Raw genomic sequence first — 9,496 nt, 5'->3', positions numbered from 1 at the left:
AAGAGTATTACCGGGTGCAGGTAAAAAGAAAATATTATAGTAATTTGAAATGCAAAACATATATGTACCAATATGTTAAAATAAGGAACACATCCTAGCAATCCTCTCCCAAGAAAAAGTCACCACTTGTATGTTGAAGTAAAGGGGCGCACATAGAAAATCTGGAGACATGTGTGAATGTCCCCTTCCCAGTAGACAGCAGAATGGCCCGTGGAACGAAAGGAGTTTGTTTCTACATGCGCGCTTCAGCCATGTCGTGCCTTTGCACTAGTTGGAATTGCGATTTACCTGTTGCCTGTTGGGCCAAAGAGAGTGTTTTTGCTCGGCCAACCCGAATTGAAATTGTCTATCAAATGGACCCGGCCCCGACAGTTCAAAATTCATGTGCAGGCCCGACCTCGGAGAGCAAGGACATATCTTTTGGGCCTGCCGATCCGCCAAGCCAATTCTCTTGATCCAGTATTCCATAATAAGTGCCGATGGCTCTCTTCACCTTTTAGCCACAAACGAAGCATGCCATCAGACGAAATAGCATCAATTCATCTACTCCAAGGCCTTATGAAATCAATTGTCATGCTCGTAATCACACACAGTCGATGTCGGATCCGGAAACTGAGCCGCAAACCGCGTTGGAATCGGCATAGATATAACTTTTAAACACACTTGGTATTGTTAATGATAATGCAGCCCCGCATTAAACTAAAAGACGAGTTCCATGCATCATAGAAGCTTATACATCCCATACCAAGAGACAAGTAATGTACAAATCAGTATATACATTACTTTTGAAAGTATATGTTTTGTCCAGTAATAGCACGCCGGTACGCATGATGTACAACAATCAAAACCACATTCATTTCTGTTTGCGTATGAATAAATCAGGTCCTACTGCTTTTTTTTTTATAAAAAAAACCCCACCCCGATGTGGGCGTGCTAGCTCAGGCGAACATCCCCATCCTGCTTGGAGGGGGAGGGGTTCGATTCTCCACACGCACAATTTGCGTGACTTAAGTGCGGCGCCGTGGGAGGTGGGTCTCTGCGCCAGTGTCGCTTAGGGTTTACGTCGCCGGCCGCCAGCTGTATGGCGGTTCCCAAATCATTAAAAAAAATTAAAATAATATTTGAAATGTCAACAAAAAGATGGTTTGTTGATGTTCGATTCACAAGGGGTTGACTTTCGCAGCCGTCAGCCAAACGCTAAAAGCAAAACGGAATTGTGAAAGCTCGGATTCTTTTCGGAGTGAAAATGGAGAGGGGGCTTTATGGAGCGGCAGCCGAAGGAAATGCGACTTCTTTGCTCGATTGCTCAAAGACGATCCACTTATTCTTGATAGCATTTATGGTGTGGTTTTATAGTAAGACTCCATTACATACAACAGCATTGTTTGGACACGTGAAATTCGTGGACGAGATTCTGGAACGAGAATCCGAGGTTGTAGGAGAGTAAAATTCTTAGAAATTATCAACCCTACATCTCACTACAGCTAGAGTTTATCTCGGAGTAGTAAAGAGATTGTCAAGCGTTCATGTCGACATGTGTTACGCTCATGCTTTAATGAAATTTTTAGGTGCTATGTTTTAACCTTTCTCTAGTGGCCCAAAATCTTGCTAACCAAGGAAGTAAGTCAATGAACAGAAGTAGATTTCCATTCATTTGTATGAGTATGATGTATGAGCAGAAGTTCTTGATTCATCTCTCATTTTTCATTGATATATGCTCTGGAAATGTGATTCAATTGGGCTGATTTGATCCTTTTTAATTTCTAGGTCATGTGAAATGATGTTGTCGTGGTTTTTAAGAGTGAGCAAGATGCCTACGACTTTACAATAAGTATGTTGATGAAATAGGGTTCGATGAGATTTACTCATATAGTGCTTGCCCTTTTACTAAGTTTCCAGTGCACTTATTGTTTTGGTAATAATATTATTTAATATAACTTTTTTTGTTAGTTTTTTCTATTATGTTTGGTGTTCCATTTAATAAACCTTAATTTTAGTGTATGTTGGATTGTTAATCGAAGTAATAATGTTCTTAACATTCGTATGCTGAAACAAGAAATTAAATTTGACTGGAGGTGACCAAGAAATGAAATTCGAGAGGAGGTGACGGTCCTCTGTTTTCAAAGTCACCAGTACATGCGTTTTCATTGAAAAAGAAAATAAAGGAATGGAAGAAATAATGAAATTAGAATGAACAATTAGTAAAAGAATTCATGCACGAACTTGTCCACAACGTTAGGCTCACCACTTTTATTTCAGAATGAAAACACACCATGGAAAACTCTGAAGACACATGTCAGCTTCCCTTTTTGTGAAGACAGGTAGATTGGCCCATGGAAGGAGCCAACTGATCCGGGTCCCTAATAACCACTTGTTATTTTCGAGTCTCCTTGAGAAAAAAAAATGTAAGAAATATCTAGGAAAATAGAAGTTTACCTTGACAAATTGGTCTCGAGACTCCTCTGAAAAGCAGAGTATGTAACTTTGCATTGCCTGTGGCATGGGCACCCATAAACAATGAAGGTTAGTCGGACGCTGAAGATCGTAGCTTAGATCTTCTGCTTGCTTCAGTGCTTGTTCGAGTTTGCGTTATTGTTCTTGTCATGACCTTGATGGTTGAGGCTCCGAACCTTGGCTGAGCTTGAACTTTTGTCCGTCCTTGATCTTAAACTTGCGCCCATTTTAGTTGTTCCCCTTTCCTAAAGTCGAACCTCTGCCCGCCTTCCAAACTCAAAGTTGTGCTGCTTCGTGAACTCAAAGTAATGCCCCTTCCTGAATTTGATGGCTCGCCTTTCCTGAAGTTGAAGCTACATCCCTAAACCGACCTTGAAGCATTGCTGTTTCTTGAACTTGAAGTTGTACCCCCTGCTCTGCCTCTTCCTGCAGGATCCCTTCTAGGATTTCAAGCACATCTGGTCTCGCTTCCTCTGCTTGTTCTTGCAAGTAATCGTCAGAGCTCTATCCTGCTTCACCTGGACCACGTTGCAATTCCACATAAAGCTTTAGGGACTGCACAATTAAGACAATACAAATCTTCGGTACTTGCAGAAGAAAGGTCATTTTGATCCTCAACTTCACTTGTAGCTTTGCAGGATCTCTCAATCTCTCATCATGTTCCACTCCCTAGCACCTTTGGCAACTCGACTAGCCGACAACATTTTGGTTGGCAAATTCCCCAATCTCATCCCTGTCCTTCTTCCTATTTTCCATACTCAGTCATTTTCCTTCCAAGGACACTGCTGTAGCGCCCAATCCCCAATGGTTAAGATGGCATGAGATGGACATACACTAAACCAAAATTGACGGATGACAACCAAGTACACGGATTGTTGTTCTTTCATATTAAATCGGTTGTCAATTTCTATTAAATAGTAAAATCAATGGTCGTGGAATATTGCACAAACTCTGTCTCTCTCTGTCTCTCTCTGTCTCTCTCTCTGTGCTGGGGCTATGCCAGCACTAGAGAGCTTCGAATTTCTACTGGCGAAAAAAGCTCGAGAGAGGGGAACCGCACAGATGGAGGAAGAAGATGAACCAAAGAGGAAGAGCAGTTGATCAGAAATTATGCAGTGGAGACGGAAAGAGATAGAAGTCGCGAATGCTGTAGAAAACCATCCATACATATGTTAAGAAACAAAGCCAGAACAGAGAAGCTGATAAAGGAAGAGAAGCTGACCTGATAAAAGCAGAACAAGATAGAAGCAGAGGAGCTGAGCTGACAAAAACAGAACAAGCTCGGAGTAAACTGAAGACTGAGCTGGCAATCCTTGATCCAAGCTGAGTTGGCAATCCTTGTGAAGGATCTGGGTATACAACAGATTAAAACAGAAACAGAAGCTGATCAAGCTACTAAAGAAGTTACACGTGTGGCTAAGATTAATCATTCTGTTAATAAAAGTTGTTAAATCTGTTGTAAAGGTAGTTCGAGAAGTTAAAGCCTTAGTATAAAAAGGAGCTGAAGAAAATGTACAGTTGAGAAGAGTGAATTGATCGTTCTCAATAGAACTTGAATCTCCTTGATCTGAGCCTTCTTTCTAAGTCTTCGATAGAGATCTTTCTTTAGTGTTTTTCCTTTGATCTTCTTCTTCATATCTTCAAGTTCTACAATATAGAACAAGAAGTAGAATGAACAGATGTATGATGAAGTTTGCAGTTGATTGATTCAACAATTACAGATTACAGAAGATTTCTCACATACAGGTTATAATCTAGATTCTGCTTCTTCTCATGGTATCAGAGCATTTTCCTGGAAGTTGTAGATCTAATGCTTGTATTACTGAAAGTCTGTACGAAGATTGCATGAGCAAGACAATACGAAGAACTTGTTGATTCTTGATAAGAACTTTGAAGTATTACTTGAGTGTTTCTTCATATCTTCAAAGTTTTCTGAAGATATAATGGCAACCAGATTGCAGAAGTATCCTTTTCCTATTCATGTGAATATAGCCAACTTTGTTACAATCAAGTTGAATGAAGAAAATTTTCTATTATGGCAAGCACAATTTAGCAAGTTTCTGAAAAGTCAAGATCTAATTGGCTTCATTAATGGTGAAACATTACCACCTGCACAAATGATACAAACTGAGATTGGGGAAGTGATGAATCCTGATCACTTGGATTGGATAAAAACGGATCAGTTAATCTCATCATGGATAAGTGGTGCAGTATCAGAGAATATCCTAAGCTTGATAATTGGGTTAGAAACTGCATTTGAAGTGTGGTAGGCTCTTATCAATCGGTTTGCTCAGAAGTCTGTAGCAAAAGAATTTGAGTTAAGAGGGAAATTACAGGCTTGTAGAAAAAGAAATAGACCTTTGAGTGAATATCTTCGAGAATTTAAGACTATCTGTGATCAATTGAATGCTATTGGAAAACCTGTTGATGATATAACCAGGATGTTCGGCATACTTGAAGGGTTAGGCCTTGAATATGAAACTTTTAGAACAACTATGTACTGCCTCAAACCCCAGCCAGAATATGACGAAGTTATCTCTCAGCTTGAGAGATTTGAAACCAGATTGCAAACATATCCTGTGAATCAATACAATACAAACCTAGCATATTATGGACAAAGAAAGACTGAAACAGGTCTACAGAGGTTTAATTCCAGAAGCCAAGGAGAAAGCATTCAAGGAGGATACAACTCTGGCAGAGGACAGTTCATCAATAGAAGAGATCGTGGAAACAATTCCACTGGAATAGGAAGGGGTCAACAGAGTAGAATGAATAATCTGAATATAACAAAGCAAGACCAGATCAATAAGAATAACTGGTCTAACTATGGACAGGGATTTAGACCATACACAAATTCTACTCAGAGATATCAAGGTGTTAGATCTTATCCACCACAAGGCTTAAATGGTGATAAGCGCATACAGGATACAAAGCTATTGAGTAATGGTCCTCTGGAATGTCAAATCTGTAAAAGACCAGGCCATACAGCTCTTAGATGTTGGTATCGCTTTGATAATTCATATCAAGTAGATGAAATACCAACTGCATTAGCGGCCATGCATATTGAAGAACCATGTGGTTCAGAATGGTATCCAGACACAGGGGCCACATCTCATATTACTGCAGATCCTGGTATGATTCGAAACTATGCTGCATATAGTGGTAATGATACGATTATGATAGGAGATGGGTCTGTTTATCAATCTCATGTATTGGTAATGGAACATTACATACAACAACTAGCATATTACCACTAAATGATGTTTTAATAGTTCCTGAAATCAAGAAGAATCTCCTTTATGTATCAAAATTAACAGATGACTATCCTTGTTCTTTTATATTTGACAAACATGGGGTGTATATGAAGGACAATTACAATCATACAACAATGAAGCTAGGAAGGAAAATCAAGGGGCTGTATCAAGTGGAATCTAAAGCCACATAAGCATACTTTACTCAGACTCAACATGAAGTTGGAGAAGATGTTTGGCATCAAAGGCTTGCTCATACCAGTGTAAAAACAGTAAAAGTTCTGCAAACACAACATCTAATACAATGTAGTTCGAAAACTCAAAATATGTGTAGCAGCTGTCAAATAGCTAAGAGTTCAGCTCTGCCTTTTCCTATCTCAGACCATATCTCCAATGTTCCTCTAGAAAAGATACATTGTGATGTATGGGGACCATCACCCGTTCCATCTGTTCAGAAGTTTCATTACTATGTCATCTTTGTTGATGATTTCTCTCGATTTAGTTGGATATATCCAATGAGAAAGAAGTCAGAAGTATATGATGTGTTTGTTATGTTTCAAAGACTAGTAGAAAATCAGCTTGATCACAAGATCAAAGTTTTTCAGAGTGATGGAGGAGGAGAATTCACTAGCATTGAATTTCAGAATCATCTGCAACAACATGGCATTAAACATAACATTTCTTGTCCTTATACACCAGAGCAAAATGGCATTTCAGAGAGAAAGCATCGACATGTAGTTGAGTTGAGCTTAGCAATGCTATATCATGCAAAAGTACCATTAAAGTACTGGGTAGATGCCTTCATGACATCAGTATATATAATCAATTTGCTTCCCTCAACAAAACTACATATGAAATCACCTTATTATAGGCTTTATAAACAGAAACCAAGTTATGCTCATCTACGAGTGTTTGGATCAGCTTGCTATCCATGTTTGAGACCTTATATGAAGCATAAATTTGACCCAAGATCTCTCACATGTGTGTTTCTTGGGTACAGTGAAAAACATAAAGGTTACAGATGTTTGTTGCCTACTAATGGACGTGTCTATATAAGTAGACATGTGGTGTTTGATGAAAAGGTATTTCCCTTTACTCAAAGAACTACTACAGAGTATCAGCAGGGGTCAGATCTTTACAAACAATGGATAAGAGGATTGGTATCTCCTATGTCCAAAACTACAGAACAGATTCAGTCACAAGTTAATGAATCAATTGAATCTTTGTCGAATACTGAATCAAGCCAAATTATGCCAGAAATACAGGACAATGGGATCAGCATACTCAATTCAACAGATATACCACAACTGAACATAATATCTGATGTTGAGTTACAAATCACTCCTGAAAATGCAGTCAGTAATATTGAAACAGTTCAGATGTCTCCAAATGATGAAGAACAAGTGTCTGTTAGTCAAGAATCTACCACGACATCTCATATGAATACAGAACAAGGACAGATCAGTTCTGTATCAGGCACTACTCAAGGTACATTGTCTACTCATCCTATGCAAACTAGATTAAAATCAGGGATCGTTAAAGCAAATCCCAAATATGCATGTCTAGTTGAATATCGAGTTCTGTTGAACCAAAGTCGGAAAGTCTGCTTTAGCACACGAGAGGATGGCATCAAGCAATGCAAGAAGAAATGGATGCTTTGTATGAAAACAACACACGGGAGTTAGTTCCTAGAACCGATGAAATGAATGTAATTGGCTGCAAATGGGTGTTTAAAACAAAACTTGCACCTGATGGGAGTTTAGAAAGACTGAAAGCTTGACTTGTAGCCAAAGGTTTCCATCAAGAAGAAGGTCTTGATTTTACAGAAACCTTCAGTCCTGTAGTAAAGCATGCTACAATTCGAATAGTTCTCTCAATAGCAATGATGAAACAGTGGCCAATTCATCAGTTAGATGTTAAAAATGCCTTCTTACATGGCAATTTAAGTGAAACTGTTCATATGGAACAACCACCAGGTTTTAAAGAATCACAGAAACCCTATCATGTTTGTCTCCTCAGAAAATCTCTCTATGGGCTTCGACAAGCTCCTCGAGCTTGGTTTGACAAGTTTAGCAGTTTCTTACTAGAATATGGATTCTTTTGTAGTTCAACCGACCCCTCATTGTTCATACTACACACTGGTACAGAAACAATTCTCTTACTGCTGTATGTTGATGATATCATTCTAACTGGAAGCTCAACTCAAATACTCTCCAATCTTATTACTGCTCTACATCTTTAGTTTCATATGAAGGATCTTGGTTCACTTCATTATTTCCTTGGCATTGAAGTTCAGCGTACTCCAGCACATCTGTTTCTTTGCCAAGCCAAATATGCCTTTGATCTTCTCACCCGAGCCCATATGCTCGAGTCTAAACCAATTTCCACTCCTCTTTCATTAAAACCAACTATATTGATCAATGACTCTATACCTATATCCAATCCTGCAGAATATAGAAGCCTAGTTGGTGGCCTTCAGTACCTTACATTAACTCGACCAGACATTGCCTATGCCACAAATCTACTATGCCAGAAAATGCAGACACCTACTACTGCAGATCTCCATAGATTAAAAAGGGTACTGAGATATGTTAAAGGCACAATCAAATATGGCTTATTCATTCACTCACAAAGCACTATGCATCTCTATGGCTTCTCGGATGCTGACTGGGCAGGATGTGCTGAAACTAGACGATCAACAACTGGGTTTTGCACATATCTTGGTTCTAATCTTATCTCCTGGGCAGCAAAGAAACAGCCTACTGTTAGTAGATCCTCTACAGAAGCTGAATACCGTGCTCTTGCATCAACTACTGCTGATCTAACATGGATAAGCTTTGTTTTGCGAGATATAGGTTGTTTCCTTCCTTCTCCTATTACTCTATACTTGTGATAATAAATCAGCTATCTCACTCACTGCTAACCCTATCCTACATGCTCGAACAAAGCATATTGAAGTAGACTTTCATTTTGTTCGAGAGAAGGTATCTTCTGGGTCATTACGTGTCCAATATGTCCCAAGTCATTGCCAACTTGCTGATATCTTTACAAAACCCTTGACACGGGTAACACATTCCTATCTACGAGTCAAATTGGGAATCTGTACTCTTCCCATTCCCAATTTGAGGGGGGATGTTAAGAAACAAAGCCAGAACAGAGAAGCTGATAAAGGAAGAGAAGCTGACCTGATAAAAGCAAAACAAGATAGAAGCAGAGGAGCTAAGCTGACAAAAACAGAACAAGCTCGGAGTAAAGGCGAAGGCGAGCTGGCAATCCTTGATCCAAGCGAGCTGGCAATCCTTGTGAAGGATCGGGTATACAACAGATTAAAACAGAAACATAAGCTGATCAAGCTACTAAAGAAGTTACACGTGTGGCTAAGATTAATCATTCTGTTAATAAAAGTTGTTAAATCTGTTGTAAAGGAAGTTCGAGAAGTTAAAAGCCTTAGTATAAAAAGGGGCTGAAGAAAATGTACAGAAAAAAGAGTGTGATTGATCGTTTTAAATAGAACTTGAATCTCCTTGATCTGAGTCTCCTTCTAAGTCTTCGATAGAGATCTTTCTTTAGTGTTTTTCTTTGATCTTCTTCTTCATATCTTCAAGTTCTACAATATAGAACAAGAAGTAGAATGAACATATGTATGATGAAGTTTGCAGTTGATTGATTCAACAATTACAGATTACAGAAGATTTCTCACATACAGGTTATAATCTAGATTCTGCTTCTTCTCAACATATTATGAGCAATTTGTCGTGTTTTCATCATTGTCAACCACATTATTAGTTACA

Source organism: Eucalyptus grandis, chromosome 3, assembly GCF_016545825.1.
Source record: "Eucalyptus grandis isolate ANBG69807.140 chromosome 3, ASM1654582v1, whole genome shotgun sequence".
Lineage (NCBI taxonomy): Eukaryota > Viridiplantae > Streptophyta > Magnoliopsida > Myrtales > Myrtaceae > Eucalyptus > Eucalyptus grandis.
The sequence above is the reverse complement of the archived record's forward strand: the minus strand, read 5'-3'. Positions refer to the sequence as shown.